Below are 26,617 nucleotides of genomic sequence, written 5' to 3'. Positions count from 1 at the left end.
TGTACTTGCTCTTTTTTCATAATCAACTGCTAGTGTAATGCCTAGAATCTAGTAGCTACTCAATAAATACTTCTTCTTCTTCTTTTTTTTTTTTTTGCTGAGGAAGATTCACCTTGAGCTAATATCCCTGCCAATCTTCCTCCATTTTTGAGTCTGTAGGCTACCAGCACAGCACGGTTGCTCACAGAGTGGTGTAGGTCCATGCCCAGGAACCACATTTGGTTCACCAAAGAAGAACACCCTGAAGTCAACCACTAGGCCACCAGGGCTGGCCCTCAGTAAACACTTTTTGAATGAATGGGTCCATGAGTGACTGCATGCATGAATATAGGATGTATCTACAGGTTAATGATGTCACTACAAAGTATTTTATAATTTTAGTAAATGAAGGTAAAATCGGTTCTTTAATCCATTCATTAATGACTTTACTTAACTTTTCTCTGCTCTTTTTGTCCATCTGGAAATTTAAATAAAGGATGACTCTTTGTATCCTAAACAGGTCATAGTTTATTTTATTTTACATCCTAAACTGCTTTGCACTTAGGAACTGACTATGTGAGTTGTAGTCCTGAGTAAATGTCCATCTATGGGGTAAATGACAGGCTAACTCAGAAATAGAAAAAAAATTGTATTTTATTGTTTGTTGGAGAAATTGAAGGAAAAAAAATACAATGAGCTGTTGGACTGGGTGACTCTCTCGGTTACAAATAGCCAATCTTGAGGATGATGCGGTATGGTTGTTCTGGAATGCAGTACTCTTTGTGGATCCCATTTTCTCCTGTTTTTTACATTTATTCCCTAGTTTTTCTGGAGTATATCCTCCAGTAACTTCCTAGGAATGTGTGGAAGGTCAGCGTTCTGAGTCTTCATCTAAATTGTCTCTAATCTTCTCATACACACTTGATTAGTAATTTCACTGAATATGGAATTCTTGGTGTGACTTTCCCTTGGAACTTTGAAGACATTGCTCCATCATGTTCCTCATTCAGTGTCTGTGTTTAATTTTGCTTCTCTCGTCCAGATTTCGGATTCTTCTCATGTGCCTGGTGACCACTGGGCACCTACGGGTTTCCTAGAATTTTGCATTTTTAGGGATGTTTCTGGGTAGATCTCTTTCTGGTAGGAATTCTGTCCAGGATTCTGCAAAGGGCAAATCATGTTGGTTAAGTGGGCAGGGAGCTCCCGGGGGCTGCACATTTACCCCATGTCAGAGATTGCCTCAGACCTTTTCTCTAGTCTTTGGGAAAGAGCAGTCTGGTGTTTTGCTGGAATGTAAATGCCGAGCTGTATGGGGATGGGTGGGAAGGGGGCATGGAGAGTGAGGTTTGGCCTGGTGTATAACCCCACAGATAGAGCTTCAGTGGGCCCCTGTCCTCGGCCACCGCTCACCCTCATGTCCATCTACGTGCTCACTGGAGCACCAGCATCTCTGGGTTAGTTGGGTGGACTGACGCTGGCTTCTTCTGAAACCCACCCTCAGAATGTTCCAGGCTGCAGCCTTCTCAGCCTGCTTACCCCACTCATCCCACTGCTGCCAACTTTCTGTTTTCTCGAACCTTGTTGAGATCTCCTATATGTTGGGGAACCCCTGTTCCATTCTTGTTAGTTTTCTGTTCTTGTAATGGTGCCTTTTTATTTCAACGGGATCTGGAGAGAATGGGGGCGTGGTCTTTTACTTAAACCAGAGGCACTGAATTTCATTAAAAATAAGTTTGACAAGCCACCCAAAGATCTAATTAAACATGTTCATGGTAATGTTTTTTTCTTACTCTACCAACGATAGATATCATTTTATTTCCGTTTTCGTGTACTGGGGTTTGTAATGCCTGATAAGCCTAAGAAGTGAAAAAACAAAAGAAAAGAGAGTGCGAGGAGAGGAAGAACGACAGAAAGGAAGAAAGTAGAGAAACAGAGAAGCGTTAACCATGCTGGAATTTCAGGAAGATCCCAAAATGAGCTTTCTGTGACCACACTGAGAACTCAGCATATGTGTCTTTGGGCCAAATTTTTGTGCCTTTTTCTCTGAAAAGAGAAGTCTCCTGAGTAAAGGTGATCTCCAGCTTAGCTCACTTCAGAAGGTCGTCTGTCCTTCCGTGCAACTTTCTCGTTCCCATGAAACGTTAGCATTTTCAGATGAGTTGGAAATCTGTATCGTCTCCTGGTAACATCTTTCCATTCCTCTTATGCAAAAACATCCCAGGTGTTCACAGAAAAGCCCATTTTGTTTCTGGGCGCTTCCTCTTTGTTGTGCATGGTCTATGTGTTTGGGGTACAACAGTGACCAGAACTATTCCCTACACAGCTCAGATGCCAGCTAGAGGGACAAGCAGGTGAATCGATGGCATCTCAGGCGATGACAGACACTGTGAAGGGTGTGGGGAAGGGAGAAGACGGGCAGAGGGGAATTAGCAAGTCTGTCTTACACAGGATGGTTCCAGAAGGCCTCCTGGATGAGGTGCGTTTGTGCAGAGAGAGGAGTAAGGTGAGAGGATGAGGTAAGACAGTGACATCTGGCAGGAAGTACGTGCAGGATGTAACGATCAAGGGACACTAGTTCCTCTTCCGCCATAATTTTAAAAGATATTTAAGGATTTTATATCCCTTAGGTGCTTCTTTCTGTATAAATTGCACTTTTTCATGAGATAGCTTTTGCTCTTAGGCGATCTCAAATATAAACTTCTAGGAGGTCCTGAAGCCTCACGCTTATAACTTCTTGGAAGAAATCAGTAGTTTAAAACTTCTAATAAGGGTGAGCATGGAAGGAATCTTCTGTCTGAATACATTCCAAGAGTGTTGGAATCCCAGGTGGGAAACCAGGTCAGCCACCGCCCTGGGAAGAGACCTTTTCAAAGCCCCTCAGCTCTCCCGTAGTTCAAGATTTTGCAGCTGATAGAACATCTCTGTTTCTGTTGATCTGGTAAAGAGCCTAGAACCCCCAAGGCTCCTGGGGGATCTTCCAGAAGACCCAGAATTCCCGGGTGCTGCAGCCGCCTTCCTGGAACGTTCTCCAGGATTTATTGCTTGTCGTGCCAAAGCTCCGGAGAGTGGAGTGAACCTGAGCTGACTTCCAAGTCAAAGTGTTTGCAGGGGCCGTTCATATTCCCGGCCCATTTTTAGTCCATGATCCTTTCCTTCTCTCGGAGTCACTAGACACCATCAGGGAAGCCTTCCAGCTCTGAGCTCTGCGGCTCACGTGAGCCCTGGGCAGCCCCATGGTCCACAGCGCCTGTCCCAGGTCCGGAGTGACATTTGAATTTCAAGGATTAACCCGATGGGGAGGTGCTTGTCCACTCCCTACCCCCAGGAGTCTTTGACATGTGTGAGGGGCTCTGGAAGGGCTGCCCGAGATGAGAGGTTCAGGTGTCGGTCCCCAGAAATGGAATTTCAACAGCAAAGGGCTTAGTGACTTCCACTGTCCCTGGTTATTATTAAAGAATTTGGAAGCCAGCTTGGGTGACCTGGAATCGATAACTTCTCATAACGCATCCTTCTGTCCGTGGAGTTTAAACCCAGGATGTGGAACCTGTGTCATCAGCTAACTTCATCCAGGGCAGTGGAAGAGGATCGGTCCTGGCCAGCTACTCAACTGCAGACATTTTTCCCAACTCTTCTGAATTTCAGGTAAGAAAAGACTTCCTTTACGGGATTGGTTGGGGGTTAAATGAGATAATGTATGTCTAGCTTATAATAGGAGCTCTGCTAATTATAAACATGATTTTGTTGAAGGTACCATGAGAAATCCAGCCTTGCCCCCAGGAGGATGCCACAGATATAAAAAGCAGGTGATGTCAACCAGCGGACGGCAATGGTTCCTCTTTATCTTTTCGGGGCTCAGGAGCAGCCACAGCAACTGACGGGCGTGGAGAGCAGGGTGAATTCTTCGAGGAAGAACACTTGCTTTGCTTTTCCCTTTCTACATTTCCATCTCTTCGTGATTACAGTGACATCTGGTCATGCTGCCCTTTAAAGAGCCTCAGACCATGGGAACCTCCCAGTGTCCCCACTGTGATGGAGCTTTCTTGGTCCTTGGTAACCTGTGTGTAGCCAAGGTTTTTCTGGCACCTCCATGCAGCTCCTCTTTGAGACCCTGGTCCAAATGCAGTGTCTTCCGTGATTTCTTTGTTTACTTAGCTTTTATTTCCCCTAAAAAACGTCTTGGCTGGCAGCAGACCCACAAACACACACAGACACACTCACACAGTGATACACACATTCACACACACCAGGGTCTCCTGGCTATATGGTGGACAATTAATTAATGGGCTGGTAGAGTTTGCAGCTGGAGGCTTAAGGCAAATTACAGCCTGAGTGATTATCTTTAGACGTGTACTTGAAGAATAAAGTATAGCATTGTTGTGATAAACAGATTCATAAAAACACACCAGGTTTCAAGAGTGTTTTAATGGTTAATTTTAGGAACTGAGTGGGTGGCAAATATTTGGCTAGCATTGACTATCCTCAGAGACTGTGCAATTGAAAGAAAACCCCCCGGGTGACGAGCTATTTATAACACGATTTTAAAAGGTTACCTTGTTGAAACTCGACATCTCGTTAGGGGTTAAATCTTGGAACTGCCTGGCAAAAAAAGTGGTACTTGAAAATAGCATGTTGTCAGGGTGGCGTGAAAATGGTACGGTGTGGCTGTCTCTGTATGAAGTGAGCATATGACCACAATGGTTTGAACTTCTGTGGTGAGAAATCACAAGTTGCTCTCCTGAGCCCAGAAGCCCTTACAGATGGCAGAGCAGATAGATGTTTTCTTAATGCTTTAAGGTAAAATATTACGTGACAGAGCACAAGAAAACATGGTATTCTAAAAAGCAAATCGACGGAATCTGTCATTTCAGAAAACTAAAATTATCAAGGACTCTTCATGTCTCCAGGAAGATAATGGAGAATAAATGTCAGACAATGTGGTTTTCCTGAATAAGTTTTAGCTCATATGCATCACAAGTCATTTTTTAGGAAAGCCAATTTTTCACACATTTGCAGAATAATTTGCTTCAGATCTGCGATGAAGGCTTGAAACCACATGCGTTTTTGAAACTGCCAATCCAGGATGATGTCTGGGGTATCTTTTATTTTTTTTAAATACCTAAATTAGATCTATGCAGAGTGTGGAAACAGCAGATAACTGGCAATACAGAGCTAGTAAAGAACATAAAGAAAGGAACTTTCTTGCAGCATATCCATCCCTCAGACAAAGTGAAATGACAGCATTGTGCTGTTATCAATGTAGCCGCACGCAGCGAAGGCTCGAATCGTTTCTGAGATAATGAGACATTAAGTTTCTTGGTTCACTATTTAAAAATATAAAACCAACGATTACAGATGGAAACTATTCATTCTGAGATTTAAGGAGGGAAAAGTAGAAAAAAATAAAATAGAAAAGAGCCCATGTCCTTTTAACGTCTGAGCGTACGTAGATAATTGAGCCCGGGTAGTCTGATTCTCCCACAAAGAGAGACGGCAAGTCTTCAAGAGAAAGGAGTGAGAGGGGCCCATGGCTGTGTTCTGGCTTTGGTTGTGCCCAGGGCACAGCCTCCAGCTGACGTCCATTGCCTGTGTGTGAAGAGGTCCACAGTTGTCACCCACATGGTCCCAGGGCTCTGCCTTCCACGGCCTCTCTGTAGCATCCAGTGGTGGGAGGTGCCCCTCGTGAAATACCTGGTGCGCCAGATGGAGAGTGTTCTCGCTAGGAAAGCCACGATTGACGAGAAATGTCACCAGTCCAACGCCACAGCCAGTGAGGCCTCTCTGTTTGAATCATTGAAAGGCCAGGTGGCAGAATCCGTGAACATCTCAGGATAGAGTTTAAGAATCCTTTTTATTTAGGTTAATCACGTTTCAGTCGTAGAGGCGTTGTTCTCCAATAGCCCGTGAACTGTAAACATGTTCTCAGTATTCAGTAGGCAAATAGCTCCAGTTGTATATATGGAAATTTGTTTAAATATTTTATGCATTTGTCCTGAAATATATATATTTTTATATCTTCAGTTTGCACTGGATAGATGCAAAGGTTTAATGGACAAAGATAAACCACATCCCAGCCCTGGTCATAATGAACAAAAATTCTGAAATTAGTAAAGTCTAAAAACTCAGTGCATCTCAATGTGCAGAAAAGCTCTCCTAACCAAATAAATGTAAGCTCCCATTTAAGACCAGTCCCAGGACACTTTGGTGCTGTAAAAGGTCTCACAACTGTGTGCCCAATACTAGGAAACATGCCCTGAAAAACAGTCAACATGCATTTCCTTTCATTAAAAAATACTCATTTGATTCCATTATAATACATGTGAAGTCTATTTTGCAATACTTTAATGATGATATATTAATTGAGGAAGTCTCCCCTAATTTCCTAGAAAACATTAACTACAATTTCAAAGTAGTAGTCTCTGTGTTGCATTTTTCTCTGAAGAAAAGGTATTATTTAGACAACAAACGCTGTTGCCTTGCGATAGGTTATTTTTTTCAAATGAGCCAACACAACGGAATAAAATATATGATCTGTCGTGGCTGAGTCACTTCCTGTTTCAATAACAAGAATGTCATCGGCTAAACTCTAACCAGCACAGTTTGTCACTGTGTGTGTGGCTTTATTTGTACATGTTGCCAGAAAGTTCTTAGGGAAAACACACTCATCATTCTAATACCAAAAAAGAAAATTTCAGTGGGCAGTTTTGGCTTGGATTGTTTCCCTATTTATTATTTATTCTCTAACCAGAGCTCCCCTCATGGAAGGGAAAATGCTTGCCTAGCAGCATAAAATGGTGCTGTAATTTTGCCCAGAGAAGTCATAATCTACTCCCATCACCAAAGTTCTGACACAACTGTGCCACGGTTTCCCAAAGATTGAGACAGATGCTCCCGTGGTACGGCAGAGAGAAAATCAGAAGCCCTCAGTGTTTGCCTGGCTTGGTTACTAAGTGCCCTTTGGATCTTGGATTCCCTTCCCACCTCTGTCTATAAAATAGTGGTGTTGAATAGCGTGACCTCTGAGCTTTCTTCCAGTGGCCAACTCTATGATTCTTCTTCTAGGATCATGATACTGAGTTGGCTATCTTTGCGTGATCAGCACCTGATGCTCCCCGAAGTTAGAACCTGGTCCCCCAGAGATCTTATGGGGCTAGTTTTAAGTGACTCATCTGTGGGATTCAGGGCAAGACGGCTGTTGCCGCCATTATCATTTTTGCAAATCGCTGTGATTCGGCAGCTGAAGGATTCCAGACAGTGCCCTGGTCAGATAGCTGGAAGCCATCATATGCAGCTCTGAAATCGCAGCAGGGGGAGCAGGGGGGGAGTTGGGAGGAAAAGAATTTAGGCCTCTGGTTGGATCCCTTCTGAAACACTATCCTGGCCTTATCCTCAAGGTTAACATGATTTCAGTCAACTTCTGAGTTCACTGAGGCACATTTCAAGGTTTTACCTGCAGGAAGCCTGCTGGGTGACTCATCAGGGTGACATTCCCTTAGAGTCAGAGTGAAACAGCATCTTATCAGAGAGGGGAAGGACTTCCTGAGTTGTAAGGGAAGCTGAGACAAAACCCGAGCCACAGTTTTGCCCCAATTTTAAAATCTTGTTGCCTATGTGGAAGCATCTGGGCACTAACCACTCGTCTTTCAAAATCCTTGTAGATGATTACCTTACGACCACATTGCTGTCTCAAGTGTACATTAAAAATTCATCCTGAGTCTTCCTCTGAAGGCATCATTAAGCTGTAATAATTAAGAGCTCATTTGCATTCAGTAGGATTCTAAGATCTACACAAGTGTCTAATCTGGTGGTAGGCATTCTATAATTGCTAGGTAAATATTTGCTCCCAGTTTGGAAGAATGAATCAAATGGACAGGACCTCACTTTCCTGGTCCTGATCGCCCGAGGGGGCGTTCTGTATGCTTGGTGGTGAGGACAGCTGAGTCAGATGGAGCTGTACCCATCAGCCTGATGCAGCACTCAGGGTCCCTGAGTATCTGGGATTAGTGACGCCGTCCTTATGTTTGCTGTCCTTCCATGTGGGACTCCATCACACATTGTTTAAGATTATGCTGCTACCTACCTCCTGGAAATGTGTTAATCTTCTTTTTTCCCACTTAACCCTGAGGGTCCTAGGGGAGGGGGCTATAGCTATTAGAAAATCTATCGTCCTCAAAGATGGGCCTGCAATCTGGTAAAGGGCTGTGGGCATAGGTTTGGGTCCCAGTTGGGCACAATCTGGGGATGCTCAAGTGGATTTGGGGTAATTCCAGGGTTTCAATCCATTCAGGAATGACTTGGTCCATCCCTACTATTTAGAAGCAATCTGGATCTCCGGGAACCATGAAGAACCTGAGGAAATTCAAAGTCTACTCTTGAATTGCTTTGGCTTATCAGGAGCTTGTGGGCTGGGCACCAACTGGGGCTGGTAATTTTTGCTTCCGCTCAAATTAAAGCAACCGTTCAGTCATCTGATGGTCTCGTCCTGCTCCCTCAGGCCCTCTCCCTGCCAGTTCACTCTGAGCATCCTGAGGACGATGATCCCCCTACAGAACATGGACAGATGTCTACATGCTGCTTTCACTTCCCATTTCATGGTCTCAAACCCCTGCAGGCTGCACCCCTTCGCTGGGAGTCGCAGTCATAAGCGTTTTGATTCCCAAGTAACTCTACGGTTTTACTTACTGCTGCTTCTCACCCATCCACTTCCAGCCCGCAATGGGGTAAAGAGCTGCAAATCCACATTTCTCTTTCGGCTCCTCTCTTCCGTGAACTGCTTCCCCGCGGCCCTTTGCTTTGCTTAGGTCTCCCTTCCCAGGGAGCTCGCGTCCTGCCTCTGCCAGTCACTTCTTTCCAGCCATCCCTGAGTGGGCTGATCTTCTTCCTCTGCATGTTTGCAGTGCCCTGTGGCCCTCGGATTTGTTTGACAATTACTTTGAAGTCTATAGTTTCCTCTACATGACTATCTTTTATTAAGGGTGTCTGAGATTAACTGCTTCCCTAACTCCCAGTACGTTCGTAGCCCCAAGGTTTGGTACAAGAACCTTCTGGCTGTAGGACTTTGGGCCAGTCTTGTTTGGTCTACAATCTGCTCATTTGTAGCATGGGGACCCTAAGACCTATTTCATATAGTTGCTGTGAAGATTAAAGGAGATAATACCTACAAAAAACCTGGTGTACTGCGGGCATACTGGGCCCCGTAAATGTCCCTTACCAGCTGTTGAAGGCCACTGGGGCAATGAACTCATTAGTTCTCTTTGGAAAGCTCCTCAAAGAAATGATTCTGCCCCCAGTAATGCTCTCACTGTTTCACATGTGGGATTCTGAACTTGTGTGCCTGACAGCCCACATGCTTCTGGGCCCCAAGTCCTCTGTGCCCCTCAAGAGTGACAAGCCAGGATAAAGATCCTGACAAATGATAAGCGGCCATTCCTGCTGCTGTGGTGTAAACCCTGTTGCTATTTTAGGGCCAGTATTGTTCAATCTGGGTTTCGATTTCCTTCGCCATCTATTTTGGCATTGCCTGCTCTGAAAGGGCAGCCTATGCGGCGGCCAGCGGCTTGTCGATGATCTTTGTTCAAGTTTATGCCATGAGATCTCGCCCATGGAAGAATAAAGGACGGGAGACCGTAAATAAATGATCTTCCATTCAGAATTGTTTTTAAAATATACGTTTAAACTGAAGAAATGTCTTAGAATGTATGTATTTTTAATTTGTTGTTATATGTAAAGTTAAAGGAAGTCAGGTTTACCTAGTCATATGAATTATTGGAGGAAGAGAGGAACTGGAGAGAACATTCTGCAGTGTGCGTGTGTGTGTGTTTAGGTGAAATTCCTCATCTGCTCATCTGTTTGTCAAGTTGGACGGCTCTTGGAATCCCAGGAAAGAGTCATTCCTCATATTCATTAAAGGCGGCTGTCCGTGTGTGTGCCCCTAAGAACTTGAGCGTATGACTATGTCATTGTTGAGGGACTGGCAGAGAAAGCTTGGCTGTGGGTATTTAATACACACTTGACACCACGTATTACAAACTACAGGGTTCATCTCATGCTCATGAGGGTCAGAGCATTCTGTGTTGCTCATTCAGTGTTATTCTGACTGCCAGTTGACCAGGCAGCCGAGTGAGGACAATGGCAGCCTGGCAGCTGTGGCCGTTCTACCAGAATTGGCCATAGTCAGGAGATAATTGAGGAATTAGTTTTGACCCTGATGCATGTCAGAACCGAAGAGGTTTGTATCACCCTAATCCGTCAGCTCCCACGTGGAGTGAGCTGGACTTACAGGAAATGCACTCACAGGTGAACAACCTTTGGCTGCCAACCCTTAACTTTCGGTTCAGAGAACGGTGAGTTCCCAGGACGAGGGAGTGGAAGGTGATGTCATCGCAAAGATATTGCCCTGCTTTGAAATCAGCCAGCGTGTTCAAAGTTCTCCAGCACACACACGGCTGAAAAATGTGTTTCTGAATAGCCATGGGCAGCTTTTTGATAAATAGATGTTCCCAAAACAAAAACCAGAAAAAACAAAAATACGTATGTGGTTTCTACTAAAGAATGCTACAGAGTTTTCACATGAGCCTTTGCAATCCTATTTCCCCTCATAACTTTCCCGGAAGATATCGTTAGGAGCGAAAATCCAAAATTAGCTCTAGGCCAAGAGTGAATCATTTCGACAGCCACTCTAAAATGGTTTATATCTTTGGAGCCATATATGGGTGAAAGCAACGATTTCAACAGGAAGCAAAAAAAAATAAGAAAGAAAAGGAAAACTTTTTGCACACAACAGAAAAATGCTTAGGACTTTGAACTGTGAAAGAATTCAAATTCTCAAGACATGCTGAATGAAACTCCAGGTAGTTTTCAAATTTGTTTCATAAAATTTATTTTAAATGCTTCATTAATTTTCAGGGCAAAATCAGGAAACATTGCCTCCACTAATTATTATTTAACAGTTGGCTAGCATTTCACTTCTGTACGGGCTCCCTTTTCCGTAACTAAAAACTAGTGAACATTTAATTGAATTTTGATGATAATCTTAATAGCATCATTCTATGTTTACTCCTTAAAGCAATTTCATGTTTGCAAATGGCTTTTGCATTCCTCTTAGCTGGTTACATAACTTATTTTGCTCAAAGAGTAAAATTAAATTCTTCCTAATATAACAAGTTCTTTTTTCTTTTCAGTATAAACACAAATATGTCAAGGAATGCGTAGAAAATGATCTCATTTCGATATGGAGTCATTAAGGCTAGTTGTTAAGTGTCTCTCTGTAGTATTTCCGTCAGCCCCACACTGCCTTCCTCGCAGATCGGGGAGCGGGCGCTGAAATGACGTTGGAACATATGGCATTTGCTGGCTGCTGTCAGTCAACTTCATCATCTCAACTCTCGTCAGCTGACATCCTTGGCAGCCAGGTCAGGAGCTGGTTAGAGCCCAGAAAGGGTTCTGTGTTTGGTCTTTTGAAGGAGCTTGCAGGGGTCCCTAATATTTAATGATCACCTTGAAAGTCTCATCGATTTAGAAAGAATATTCTACTGTGGAAGGGCAGCCAAGAGAAGTGACCTCTAGCAAATGCCTCTTTACTAGAAATTAACACATTTAGTGAGCAGCCGTTGAGGCACACCCCAATTTGAGCAAACTCAGAATGCAAAATTGTGCAAAGAATGGCTGCAAGAGAGAGTTATTATGATTATTAAGAAATGGAAATCTCTCTAAAGTGCCAGTGTGTTCAGGCTTGGTCTTCTGATGGCTAACCAATGTGCAGAGGCCGAGGTGGGCAGTGCAGGGTACGAAGGCACGGAGGCATCCGTGAGCTGGGATGTTGCCCTGAGGATGCGATGGGCACACATTCCAGGGACAGATCCATTCCAGAATTTTCGGTGCAGAGTAGCACTGCCTCATTCAGCCCCCAGCTGTTGTCTCTTTGCCATCAATTTTGTTGAAATGTCAAAAATCATCTATTTGGAGATACCCAGGTGGAAGGGGGTCTTTAAGTAGGTAGGAGCAAGTCTCTCCCTGAAGTCAGCACCCTTTCCCTTCCATCAACTCCCCTGCTTGCTGGGAGAGCCATCAGGAGGCCCATGGAGATCTTGGGGATTTTAAGCTTCAACCAGCACCCCGTGCGCACACCCGCTCTCTCTGTCTCAGGTAGTTTAAGTGCCTTCTACCCTTCAGCTTCCTCCGCTACCCAAACTGTCCTCCACGCCCACTCGTTGACTCGTCTTCTCTCTGCCGACATTTCCCCCAGTGTGTTGACTGTTCCAGCCAGAATGGCACTACCTCTAAAGACGATGCTCCCTGCTACACATTTCCTACCCATTTCCTGCTCTAAATCATGTCTTCTCCTCAGAATATCAAAGACGGAGGCACATGAAAGGGCTGGTGGAATCCAAGTCCTGGTTAGAAGTGCACGAGTAACAGAACACAAGCTTCTTGTTAAAAAAAAAAGAAAGAAAGAAATTTCCCTTGTATTCTTCGAGTTCTACAAAGAGGCAGAACTTTAAAAAAATTTCCTGGGAATCTGAGTTTTTCTCCTTTATTTCATTTTTTTAAATTCATCTTTTAATTGCCATGTAATTGACATATAGCAGTACATTATATATTAATTTCAGGTGTGCAACATGATGATTTGATATATGTACATATTGCAGAATGATCACCACAAGTCTAGTTAATATCACCACATATAGTTACAAGTTATTTTTGTGTGATGAGAACTTTTAAGATCTGCTATCTTAGCAACTTTCAAATATATAGTATAGAATTATTAACTTTAGTCACTATGCTGTACATTACATATGAAATATGTTAAGGAATTTTTCTCCTTTGTGTAGAAAAATCAGGTTTGAAATTCAAGTCATAAAGGCAGTTAATCTGAACCTTCCTAGTAGATATGCATTCTACACATTCGAACATATGGTTCACTTGTTTCTGGTAATGGTAATTTGCAGAACATAGTACAAGCCCACTAATTTTCCCCACCTGGAGAAGAAAGAAAAAAATCTGTCTCTTTGACTTATCAGCAAATATCTACTGGGCATTATTATTGGGTTTTTTTTGTGTGTGAGGAAGATTCATCCTGAGCTAACGTCTATTGTTAATCTTCCTCTTTATGCTTGAGGAAGATTGGCCCTGAGCTAACATCAGAGCCAATCTTCCTCTATTTTGTATGTGGGATGCCACCACAGCATAGTTTGAGGAGCGGTGTGTAGGTCCACGCCCGTGATCTGAACCCATGAACTCCAGGCTTCCGAAGCGGAGTGCACAATCTCGAACGCTATGCAACTAGGCTGGCCCCGACCTAGTACTGGGCATTTTTGAGTAAGAAAAATTGTAGATCCTAAAGGATTCCAGAGGACACATGATCCTGGCTGGCTCATGGTTTAATTCGGCTGGTGAACACTCCAGTTCTCTTGTACTGGTCAATTGGCCCATGTGCAGATGATTATCAAGAGGTTTCAAATGCAATCTTCCTCTAGGTCAGTGGTTTTGTGTCCATTTTATTCACATATGCCCGTGTCACTGTAGTAACACTTTCCATCCCTGCAGTAATTCTTCTCCGAGTTAGTATGGCACTTTAGGAGGACTGAGCAGGATTTGCACAGGGGCATGGGGCTGCAATGTGAGAAAGCAACTCCCCTCCAAAGTCTGTCCTGGATGGGGCGCTGCTCTCTCTATGTATATTACTTCAGATTCCTCAAACGCGAGGTACTATTGCATTTTATGCTAAATGTATTTGTGGTCATTAATTTTAAAAACTCTTTTCCCACAAATCTAAAACTTATAGGTGTAGGAACTAGCATTTCTTTCTATTTTAACTCATACAGGTTGACAACAAAGAACCCAACAATCCAATTAAAAGATGGGCAAAAGATCTGAACAGAGATTTCTCCAAAGGAGATATACGGATGGCCAACGGGCACATGAAAAAATGCTGAACATCATTAGCTATGAGGGAAGTGCAAATCTAAACTACAATGAGATACCACCTCACTCAGGTCAGAATGGCTATAACTAACAAGACAGGAAACAACAAATGTTGGAGAGGATGCGGAGAGAAGGGAACCCTTCTTCACTGCTGGTGGGAGTGCAAACTGGTGCAGCCACTATGGAAAGCAGTATGGAGTATCTTCAGAAAATTAAGAATAGATCTACCATATGATCCAGCTATCCCACTGCTGGGCATTTATCCAAAGAACTTGAAACCACAAAGGCATAAAGATACATGCACCCCTATGTTCATTACAGCATTACTCACAACAGCCAAGACTTGGAAGCAAACTAGGTGCCCATCAAGGGATGAATGGATAAAGAAAATGTGGTATTTATACACGATGGAATACTACTCAGCCATAAGAAATGATGAAATCTGGCCATTTGTGACAACATGGGTGGTCCTTGAGGGTATGATGCTGAGTGAAATAAGTCAGAGGGAGAAAGTCAAATACCGTATGATCTCACTCATAACTAGAAGATAAAAACAACAACAAACAAACACATAGCAACGGAGATTGGATTGGTGGTTACCATGGGGGAAGGGGGAGGAGGGCAAAAGGGGTGATTAGGCTCACCTGTGAGGGGATGGACTATAATTAGTTTTTGGGTGGTGAACATGATGTAATGCACACAGAATTTGAAATATATTACGATGTACATCTGAAAGCGATGTAATGTTATCATACGATGTTACTGCAATTAGGAAATTCTAAACAATTAAAAAAAAAGTCCTAAAACCTTGAGCTCTTCATTTCTAGAAGGAGGCCAAGGTTGATATGTCACTGAAAGATGGACTCACTGAGACATCTTTTCCAAAGGGCTTTGATGTGCTTACGTATTGTTTGGGCTCATGAATTAGATCTCTCCTCCCCCAGTTATACCGAGCATGACAGAAAGTCAGCATATTCATTGTTTTATGTGACGATGATTGCAGTTTATCAGCACTCATAATCCAAAGTGCTGGGTTCTTTTCCTTTTCCGAAGCATTCACCATCCTTCTTGGAGTAGGGCATGCATCAAAGTGATGCCCCTGAAGGCATCTATCTCCTACTACCACTTTTTCTAATTCACAGGCAGCCACACTGGCAATAGGAACGTGTCTGTGCGTGGGTGGCTACAGAGAATAAGCAATGTTGGAGAGCCCTTAACTGTGCACATGTGAGTTTACATTCTGGTTTGTGGTTCTGACTGCTCTTTCAAGAGCCTGCTATTACGGGACTCCTCAGTCTTGCTTTCACATACCCATCAATCTATTTTTATATATTTGCAGCTCTCTGAGACAATGAAAGAGAGAAAAGGACACTAATAGTAATACAACGAGTTATGTTTTGTTTTTGAATGTAGCCATCCTTTCGTTCATAGATACTTACATACTCCATCTCCCTGAACTGGCTTCAGCCCTCCACTGACCTGTTTCTTGGCACAGTAGTCATGTCCAGGATGGGGGACATGGGTTGTCATAATCTACTGTGGAAATAATATACGTGATCATGACCAAGGTTTGCCTCTATGAGCTCACTTTATTGGTTTTTGTGTTTTCTAGAAATGGATTAAAATTCACTTACCTTCCTAAAAATATCTGAGGTTCAGACAGTTTAAATTAATATGCTTAAATTGCTAGATGTCTGGGGAAAATCCGTACTCTGTTGAGTTAAATCAGAGAAAAATATACTTTGATATAATTCTAAGTCAAAAATAAGAGATAAGTGTTTTTGTTTTGGGTAAGGTTCAATGGTGGTTTAGGAAATGTTCACAAGTTCTTTGATAATCTTTCCCCAAAGAATAAATCCTAATTCCCCCCTCTTCAGTGTGGGATGGACTCAGTGGAGAGAAGGTGGTAGAAGTGACTTTGTGTGACTCTGAGATCAGGTCTTAGGAGGTGTCAGGGTTTCTTCCTTGTGACCCCTTGACTCACTCGCCCTGGGAAAACCAGCTGCCATGTTGTAAGGATGCTCAAGCAGCCCTAGGGAGAGCCAGGAGCTGCTGAGGCCTCCTGCCAAGAGCTTGTGACTGAATAACTATGGTGTGGAGTCTCCAGCCCCAGTGAAGCCTTCAGATGAACATGGCCTCATCCAATATCTTATGTGCAACCTGTGAGAGATCCTGAGCCATCCACACAGCTGAGCTGCTCTGGAATTGCCGAATCACAGAAACTGTGAGATCATAAACATTCATTGTTTTCAGCCACTGGGTTCTGGGATGATTTGCTACACAGCAACAGATATCTAAGAAGGAAAATACAATGCTGTTAAAATATGGAGCAGTAGGCAGAAATCCTAGGAGTTTGCTATCTCGTTTACTTGACAGCGAATTTTGGATATTTTGGAAGGATAGGCACAGGAATTTATCTTATGTTGATTAATGCTGGCATTGTTTGGAAACCTGAGTGTGTGTGTTGTGGTTACTCGTTCTTACTCCACCTCTGCTTTTGCCCTGGGGGGAGTCTTATCGTTTACCTTTCTCGCAAGAGGGCCATATTTTTGGTCCAGGCAATTTTCATAGACACCATGTTTCCTGGAGGGTAAAGGACAAAGGCTTAGCCAAAGGCACAGCCAAAAAAAAAAAAAAGAAGACGTATTATTGTTGCATGTTAAAGAATTCAGAGGAAGACAGAAGCCATCTATTTAAATATAAATCAGCCCAAAGGTACCAAGTCGAGAAGAAATGGAAGTGTCCTGTAAATGCATTCTGATCCCCATCCAGTCTCTGATTCTATTTTGTTAGCAGATCGGAACCAATGACCAGACGGATCCACAGTAGCAACAGATGGCAGAACGGACTTAGGGGCAGTTTGTCAAGCCCCCTCAATCCCACACCCACTGTGACTCTGAGTATGTGAAGGACGGGAGCTGGCAGTGATGGAGGTTTGTAGGTGACACAAGGAATTTCAAGGCCCAATTTTTATTTTTATTTTTTTTGCTGGGAAAGATTCACCCTGAGCTAACATCTGTTGCCAATCTTCCTCTTGTTTTCTTCCTCCCTAAAGCCCCAGTGCGTGGTTGTATATCCTAGTTGTAAGTCCTCCTGGTTCTTCCGTGAGAGCTGCCGACACAGCATGGCTACTGCCAGATAAGTGGTGTGGTTCCAGGAGCAGGAAGCAAATGCAGACCGCCAAAGAGGTGAGTGCCGAACTTTAAACACTAGACCATAATGGCTGACTCAAGGCCCCAGCTTTAAAAAACCAGATAATAATACGTGTTTGGTGTAGAAAAATTAGAAAATATACATGAACAAAAAGAAGGTGATACAAATTAGCCATCATCACTCAACCTAGAAACCTACGGTCTCGAGGCTGCACAGGCTGGCTCCTGGAGCGAAGCACCCGCCGGAGTGCAGATATGGGGGTGCAGAGCACCTGTCTCAGATGGACAAAGTGACGTGGAGGCTGGTGGACGCTCTGACCACCATTGACATTTTTGTGCATGTACCACCTGCTGGATTTTTGCCGATCTATTGTTTATCTGTCCATTTACACAGCCCTACATGTCTTTAACTTATCAAGAAAAATATTGACCATAGTGTTTGTCAACCCACTGTATGTCTTGTAAGCATAGATTACGCATATTCTTCTATATCAGTGAATAAATATATTTTTTCATTGTAAGGCCCACATAAGAAAACAACGCCCTTTACTCAGTCTGTGGTAAATATCCCCGTAGCTAACAGAGAGACGGCCAGGATCTGAAATGCTGGATCAGAGAATAGACACCTTTTTAAGGCTTTCAATTTATTTCACCAAATTACCTTCTCAAAAAGTGACATCAATTTGCACTTGTATCGACTGTGTTTTGGAGCAGACATACAGATGAATTTTGCAAATCTGCCGGTGTTTGATGATTTAGTATTTGCCCCAAGTTTTAAACATTTGCAAGAGTGCACACCACCGTGGTCCTCCAAGCCACACCTTCCCTCTGGGGAGGCAGAATCCCCCTTCGTTGGAAATAAAAGACATTCCATCTTGTCTGTTTTTGCTCCTGATTTCTGTGAGAGGAAAACCAAGGCTTAGGGAAATTAGGGAAAACATCCTCAAATCACACACCTGGTAACTTTCAAAGCCAGAATTCAAGCCTAAGGTGGATTGGCCAAACTTCTACCCTCTGTTGTCTCTGTCTCCTGGAGCTGCCTACCTGCTGCTCCCCACGTGTGGACCTGGGCCACCTGCTCTTTGTGGCTGTGCAGCTCCAGCTGCTGAAGTTGGTCCTGGTAGCCAGATCCTTGAGCACTTATAACAGTATTACTATTCATTTTTAACACAGAGAGAATTAGAGGCTTCTGAACACAGACGCCCCCCAATGCTTCCGAAGAACTTAAATGCATAGGCTTCTTCTTGGTGGAGCATTTTAGGCTGCTGGGATGTACCATGATAAGTGCTCATCACTAGCCTTCTCCAAGTCTGCAGGACACCCCCACGTGTAATAAGGGAAGAGCGCCGTGTCCTTTGTTTTCCTTTCCGGCTATACAGACACCCAGAGGAAAACAAAGAGACCATTTTAAAAGAACTGCCAATCTGGTTTTTTAATACTTGCTTCCTCACTCTGTGCACCGTGAGTCACGTGGTGAAAAAGACACATCTGTGTCAGTTGCGTGAGCATCTGCCAGCGAACACGCTCTGACGCTTTAAACCACTGAGTGTTACGACACCTTCAAAAGGATGCAGCCCCAAACTGCAACCATTGGGATGAAAAGGAAAACCCAACCCTGCCGCAGATCACTCTGACACCCATGCTGCAGGGCGCGTGGTTGTAGAATGAACACCAGGGTTATGATGACTCTTTCTAGGAACAGTGCCTACTCTGTTAACCTTTACTATTTTTTTCCCCCACAATCCCAAGTTTCTTTAAAAGAGATCCAGGGAGTTGGATGTTATGGGGCCCCCTCCTCCCGTGGCCCTGGAATCATCTCAGGTAAGGGGATACAGTTGCTGTCCTCCTGTGTCCTTTTCTGTGTCCATGGCGATACACCGTTGCAGACATTATTGCTGTGTCACAAGCAACTCCCACACTGAGCAACTTAAAACAACCATTTTGTTTTTTCCTGTGACTCCGTGGGACAGAAATTTGGGAAAGACTCAAGCGTGTGGTTCTCCCTCAGGGTCTGTCATGCAGCTGTGGTAGGATGCTGGCAGGGGCTGCTGTCACCTGAGGCCAACTGGGCGGGAGGTAGGGTGGGTCTGGCATGCAGTGGGCATGTGGTGCTGCCTGCTGTCTGGGTGTTCAGCCGGGCTGCCCACTGGAGACCTGTAGGTGACCTCCCAGAAGGGCAGTATGCAGGGAGCTGGATGTCACACACGCAGCCGGCTTCCCCAGAGCCAGCATCTCGAGCAAACCACATCAGAGCTGCACAGCCTTCTCTGACCTGACTTCAGAAGTCTCACGACTTCACCTCCATTTTAAGCTGTTGGCTGAAGCCACACACGTCCAACGTCCAACCAGAGTCAAAAGGAGAGGATACAGGCCCTCCCTCACAGTGGGGGAAGGGTCAAAGAATTTGGTGCCATTTTTTTAAAGGGCCCCCATCAATACTGTGGTATACACTCCCCAAATTCAATAACACATTTTTTGGAGTGACCAACCTGACATTAGGGTGTAGACCTTTATGCTTCATTGGCCCGCTTAGACATAACAGACTACAGCTCTTGCAGGAACTCTACTCAAAGGATAATACCCATCGGTATCTTGATGTGACAGACTCATCAGGTTGGGGGTCAGTACTTGCTAATTAAAATTAAAATTTGTGTAGGATGTTTCAGACTGCAGACATAAATGGCTCTTCCAGTTTCTGTAGAGAAGGTGTCAGTGGTGTCCTAGACTCATTTTTCTGTTGGGATATAAGCACGGGAGTGGGAGTTCCCTGCCCTACGTCTCTCGTACGTTAGCTTAGGAGTGTTCTAGCCACAGAGGCTCATTTATTTGTCCAGTTCTAGGCTTGAGTTTCAGGAAGGATCGAACACAAGGCAGCTGATCACCTGCTCTCGGTCCTTCTCCAACAGCAGACGTGGAAGAAACTCGGGAGTCTGAACCTCACAGCACGTCGTCTTTCCCTCTTATGCCTCCTTTTGAGAAGCTCATGCCTGTGTCTCCGTCTGAAGATTTCTGTTTTCCAGGAAGCGCCTGAGAAACACAACAGAGCTAGAGTGAGCCACAGGGAAAGGCCGTTTGTGCAGACTTCTGACCCCTGAGAAGGGGGCATTTATGTTTGTATTAAGCGTGGTTCCACCCCCAAGCCAAGCGTCCTGACCGTAAGATGGCCAAGCCCTCTGAGCACCATTTTCCTCTCTGGAGACCCCTCCCCTCCCAGTGCAGGAAGGAGTCCAGACAGACCTGACAGCAATCTGACACTGAACACTTCAGAGACTTCATTCCTTGCCATCCCCGTTGCCTGGGATCTCAAGGTTTCTGGACTTAAAGAAGTAACTGCTCCTCCCAGAAATCAGCGAACCGGTCTGTAAACATACCACGAGGTAACAGATTCCGCTGCTCAGCAGAAGAATAAGGATTAATGGAAATTTCAGTTGGTTAGAGAAATAGCCGCCCTCCCTCACTTGGAATCCTGGTGGTGTGACACCAGGAGCAATCACATTGTATTCCAAAAAGTGGCCGTATGAGAACATGGCTGGAACATACCACACATCCTTGTCTCGTGTGATTGCTGACCGACCTCTTCACAACGGGCACCAAAGTTCCTTTTCCAGCACACTTGTCTTCAGGGTAAATATCTTCTACAGATCCTTATTATGTCTTAGAACTATTTACTTCCTATGCTGCAGCTCAGTTTGTAGAGAGTGGCAGGGACTGCTTTGGGCTGTTGTCTCGAGAAGGTTGAACCTGTGAAGGCATGGTGGAAGGTTTGAGAAAGGTGTTCAATCTCATTTAAGGTAGACATGCAGGTTCAATTCATACCCTACTTGTCAAGCTGCTGCCCTGATGGGACCATCAGGAGGGCTGCCTGTGTCGCTAATATAACTCTTTAATTGACTAGAATCTATGGAACTTGCAGCTTTGTTGACAAGTGCTGAGAAGCATCACTAGTCACAGAGACCTGCATTTGAGAAACTGGTTTGTCTTCACCAGCATGTGTGTTTAAGGACAGTTTCTGAGTGGAGATGATCCCACGTCGATCAGTTATCCTTATCTGATGTGACCTTCCAAAGGTGGCTCTTTCATAGTAAACTGTGGGGCCAGCTGTGGTCAAGTGCGATTCAAAGCACGTGGGAGAAGTCGCAAGCTGGCCTGAAGTGACCATGAGCTTCCAGGGCTGATGTGAATGGAGGGGCTGGCTTTGTGACGGAAGAAAACCTAAGTACCCCTTTTGCTGGAGAGCAGAGACCACCCGTCTTGGGACTTTTCCACCAAATTCTCCACAATGCTGTGCTCTTCCTGGAATTCCCGAGAAAGGCATTGCTTCTCGGTTGGGGAAACCGTGTTGTCAGCTGGGCATGTGGCATGGTCTGGGGCATGTGGCAGCAAAGAAAAGGAACTGCTCAGATTACATTAAAATAAGCAAACAGGCTAGCTCAGAGGAGTTAGCATTGGAAGTTAGAGAACTTAAGAGCAGGAACAGCTGACAGCCTCATGAGGGATTGGAGCTGGGGCCCGAGAAGCTGTCAGAGCCCAAGAGCGTCCCTCCCTCAGAGCCCACGGGATTCACAGGATATGCCCCGTTCAGGAACCCAGTGATCGCTGAGTGGGGTATCCGTCCCTTTTAAGAGTTACTTGGAGCTTCAATCAGTGGAGCCCTGTTTTCTCCCACATAGGCATGTGTGTGCGTGTGTGTATTCACACATATGTCTGTGTCCATATAGGTGTGGGTGTGTGCATGCTACGTGTATACATACACATAAGCACACACACAAGCACGCTGGATTTCGAAGTAAGAATTTGATTGTTGATGTCTATTTGGCGATCTCGCTCTGACTCTTGTTGTCAGCAGATTGCTTTCCCTCTGTGACCTGGGAAGGAAAAGCCCCCGTCTAGCCCACCAGGCCCCTTCCACCGGGGGTACGGCAAGCTGAGTCCTTACTGTCATTCTTTCCTTCCTCTGATTGTGATACCGTCTCATCCCATATGCATGTGTTACTAAAAAGTGTGTTTTAACTTTAGGTTTTCTCTGGACTTAGTAAAAAGGGTACCAAGTTGTAGATAATCAGAAACTTACGTTTTTCAGCAAACATTACATGGTTAAATTTATAGGGTGGCTTCTGATGTTGGGCATTAAACATTCATAGGCTGAGTGCTGGAGGATTACCCAGTGATGGTTTTTAGCAAGTTAGACTGGAAGCTTTTCCCAATGTCTCCTGTGTTAAATATTTTGTTTTCTTCAATCACCAATGGAATTTGAATTTTATTAAAGATTTCGGTATTTGTTTGATGAAATAGAAATATGTGATGAGGAAATTAGCTAAAATGTGTCATTTCAATGGAGCAAAACCTATCAGGTGACCGCTTGAGTCTCAGTCGCATGCTGAGCTGGTGGAACAAGGCATGAGAGAGACGCACTGTGTGATCCCATTTCGTGAAGTTCCAGAACAGGCAAAAGGGATCTTTAGTGATGGAAACGCTATCAGGGATGGGTTGGGGTGGGAGTTGGGGGACCATCCGCAGAGGGGGGCATGAAGAAGCTCTGTGCTAGGAGAAACGTCTTATATTGATGTGGGCATGGTTCCACAGCTGTAGACAGTTGTTAACATTCATCAAGCTGGACCCTTAAAATGTGTGCACGTCAGCGTATGCAAATTACACTTTGACAACACTAACTTAAAAAACAATGCCTGCATCCTGTGTTGACTGTGTTGATTGAATGAGGGGAGGCATGCGCAATGCTCGTGCAGGGCACAGCCTGGGACACACCAGGGATTGGGTGTATTGTTCTCGTCATTCTTGCTGTTTCGCTGGTCCACACACAAGGACACTCAGGAAAGTTCGCTTCGGAGGGAGGCAGATGGAAAAGGCGATGATTGCCCTGCTGACGGACTGGGGTCCGACCGGGGAGGCGGTGGGCCACTATGATGAGAAATTCTTACCCTTCAGGAATGTTGGAACACGAAGCCAAAGTCCCTGCCTCCTATAATCCACCCCCTTCTGCTGTGAGGTTCAGATGGCTCAAATCCCTCCTTCAAACGCAAACCTGCAAGACTCATTCTGACGCCTGGGGTTGGGAGATGCCATGGGCGATTCGAGGCAAGGAGGGCGGGACTCCTGGGTTAGAGCCTTCTGGGTCCCCCCTGCTATTGCAGGGCGTATCTGACAGACTGTGCACCTGCTTGCTGAGTGAATCAATAACTGCGTGGGTGCAAACATCACTATTTGGAAACTTTGTAGTTTCTTTCTCAGCAAGATGACATTACCTTCCTCCCTTAGATACTAAGCATATAGAGTCTAATACCTTTTTATCTTTGGAACAGGAGGAGATTTCCAGTATAGGCTCTTTCAATTTTTTCCAGGTTTATTGAGGTAAAATTGACAAATAAAAACTATATATATATTTAAGATATATAATGAGATATTTTGATACACATTGTGAGATGATCACCACAATCAAGCTAATTAACGCCTCCACCACCTCACATAGTTACCGTTTTGTGTGTGTGTGTGTGATAAGAACACTTAAGATCTACTCTCTTAGCAGCTTCAAGTACACAGTACACACCACGCTGTTCATTACTCCCCAGAACTTATTCATCTTGTAACTGGAAGTTTGCACCCTGTGACCGGCATCTCCCCATCTCCCCACCCCCAGTCCCTGGTCACCACATTGCTACCCTCTGCTTCTGTGAGTTTGCCTTTTTTAGATTCCACATACAAGTGAGATCATACAGTATTTGTCTTTCTGTGTCTGTCTTATTTCACTTAGCATTACGTCTTCCAGGTTCGTCTATGTGGTTCAAATGGCAGAATTTCCTTCTTCTTCTTTTGCTTTTGTTTTTTTTTTCTTTGGTGAGGAAGATTGGCCCTGAGCTAACATCTATGCCAGTCCTCCTCTATTTTTTGTATGTGAGATGCCACTGTAGCATGGCTTGATGAATGATGCCCAGGATCCGAACCAGAGAACCCAGGGCTGCCAAAATGGAGCCCACAAACTTAACCACTATGAACTGGGCTAGCCCCAGAATTTCCTTCTTTTTTATAGCTGAAGAATATTCCATAGTATATGCCATTTCTATTTATATTGTTCATAGACCTTGGCACATAATATTCCCACATAAAATAGACATTAATACTTAAACCATGCCTACAAACATCTTGTGACTGAAAAGTTTCCTTTTTAAGAGAAAGACCAGCAACCAATCACCAGAAGGAACTGGATTCCTGGCTAGGTCATAGACTTCACCATGGACTAGAATGGGGACTGATTTGGGTTCATGCTCTCTGTAGATCCTGGGTCCACACAAGAATCCATTTCTCCTGAACTGGTGTGATGGTCCCTTTGAAATGTATTAGCCTAAATGTGACCGCGGGGAACTTGTTAAACAAAAACTTGACAGTAGACATTCAATAGATAAGATGAAGATGTTTTCCTCATGACGAACCTTTGGACACTCCCCAACAACGCATTCAATTACTGTAGCGTATGGTTGCCGACACGATGTTTTTGTAAATCAACTTCCTTTTGGAAGGCTCACAATGAAGTGCACGTACATACACAGAGTCGGGAAGCACACATTCAGAGGCGCATCGGTCACACGACAAATGAGTTGACACTCACGTGCAGATGTCACCACGCTGGTTTTTATTTTACAGCATGATGTTACCTTATAACATTTAGGAAGATGGCCAATTCTGCAATTTTATGACGTCTTCGGCATTTATTGCACTTTACTAAAAATATGCATTTATTTCATGAGTTCTACTAAAAGTATCTAAGGATGGTGCCCCTTCCTGAAGAATCTATGTATGTCATCTAGCTGTCAGCTTAGGGGGACAAGCTCTCTGTTTCTAGTTTTGCAGTCAGAGCTGGTAGAGATGAAAACTGTTAAAATTGAATGAAAATACATGGACCTCTTCCCCTCCCCTAAAAAGGAAAAAAAAGCACTGTCTGTTTCTGAACGCATCAGGTTCGTATGCCTATCAGGTGAAGCTATTTGAATTCCTTCTGTCTGCGTCTCTGCTTCTGGAGTGACGCATCCGAATTCCTTATTCACCTCAGTCTTGAGTAGCAACTCTTTTCCTTGACCTCCACTTGGCCAATTAAAATAAACACAGTGTTCAATGTGAATTAAAATTTACAAGACCCTTTGTTGTGGCATTGTTAAGACTGAAACGTAGAAAAATATAACATTGCCATCCAGAATAACATGGTGTTGTGGGAAGCACGTACAGCCTATGATTTCTTTTCCTGGCTGCCGGGCGAGCGAGCATGGTGTTACGTCTCACCACTCCTTTGTTTAAAAAGGAGGAATGCCGAGCACTTTCATTTGAATCCCAGACTTGGTTTCTGGGAAATTCAGCAATTCCTCCCTCCTGTTTATCACGTGATGATGCAAGCACTATCAGCTAGGCTGATTAGATAGGTGGTCAAACATACATAAGATGAAGCTAAAGATACACCCTATGATCTTCAAAGAGAATGAGAGTCTAGATGGAAAGGAGGGCATCTTGGTGATAAAATGCTCCTACGTGATTGAAGGAGAAATTAGGTCACAGTGGAGAGAGAGTCTTAACAGATACCAAGAATTACCTCGCGAGCGCAACCAATCGATTTCCACTGATACTGACTTAATGTGAGAAAAGTCTTGATGTCTCAAAGGAAAAATACTTTGGTTCCTCTTTTCAATATCAATTATGGAAGACGTTTAGGAACCAATGTGAAATGTTAGAATATAATTATTGGGATGCTCTCAAACTCTTTCTCTCTCTGATATTCCCAAGAGAAGCGTGGATGGTGAAGAGATAATCATGTCTCTGGAAGACAAGAGGAAACAGAACTTGCTGAAACTTAGGGACGTCCTTGGGGCCACTTGGCTGGTGAAGAGCAGAATTTGGAGTCAGATCCATTCTGTATGCTAATTCTCTCTTCTCTGAGGGGCACACAAGGCAGACATTTTTAAAATATGTATTCTACTTTGTCCTTATGCATTATCAGAAGAAAAGGTGGCTCAGTTTTACTTTCATATATTAATAAAGGAACTATTTGAAATATATGCGTAATATTATTGTCCCACACAATGTTTCTCAATGACTTTGCAAATCTATCTCGTGGTCCCGGGATCCGGGTTGTAATTTTGTATATTTAAATATTCTCTATAAGACAAGATTCAAAATAGTCATCTGGTGTATCTACATATTGTTTGTCAATTTTAAAATAATTCTGGACTCAGTTACAAAAACTGTAATTGCTCAGCTAAGGTGAAAATATTTCCAGAAAGAGTTTGAAATGCGTCTCTGACATTCTCCTCCCCTCCCCCTAAAGCCTAGTTTCACCAGATAACTCCAAACTCACAGAAGACGTTTTGGCTAAAAACTCAATCATTTTTGCTTATGACTTTTTGATTTGTTTAGGTACAAGTTGAATATTTAGTCTGCGTGACAGCAGTGTAGTAGATATGGATGGAAGCTGTGCCTTCTTTAAGGAAAAACACTTTAGTTAAGAAAAAACATTACATGAAGGGTACTTGCATGCCACATAGATATACAGGGTAAGCTATAAAACAATT

General features: G+C 43.9%; 1 long non-coding RNA gene across 1 annotated transcript; it reads left to right on the top strand.

Annotated features, from left to right (window-relative positions):
• The first annotated feature begins 3,191 nt into the window (after positions 1 to 3,191).
• Positions 3,192 to 6,512, top strand: LOC138921393 (uncharacterized). Its single transcript, XR_011433935.1, has 2 exons — positions 3,192 to 3,621; positions 3,727 to 6,512. It is a non-coding gene; the product is annotated as an uncharacterized lncRNA (long non-coding RNA).
• The last annotated feature ends 20,105 nt before the right edge of the window (positions 6,513 to 26,617 follow it).

This window comes from Equus caballus, chromosome 29 (assembly GCF_041296265.1).
Source record: "Equus caballus isolate H_3958 breed thoroughbred chromosome 29, TB-T2T, whole genome shotgun sequence".
NCBI lineage: Eukaryota > Metazoa > Chordata > Mammalia > Perissodactyla > Equidae > Equus > Equus caballus.
This window is presented reverse-complemented; position numbering and strand designations above follow the sequence as displayed.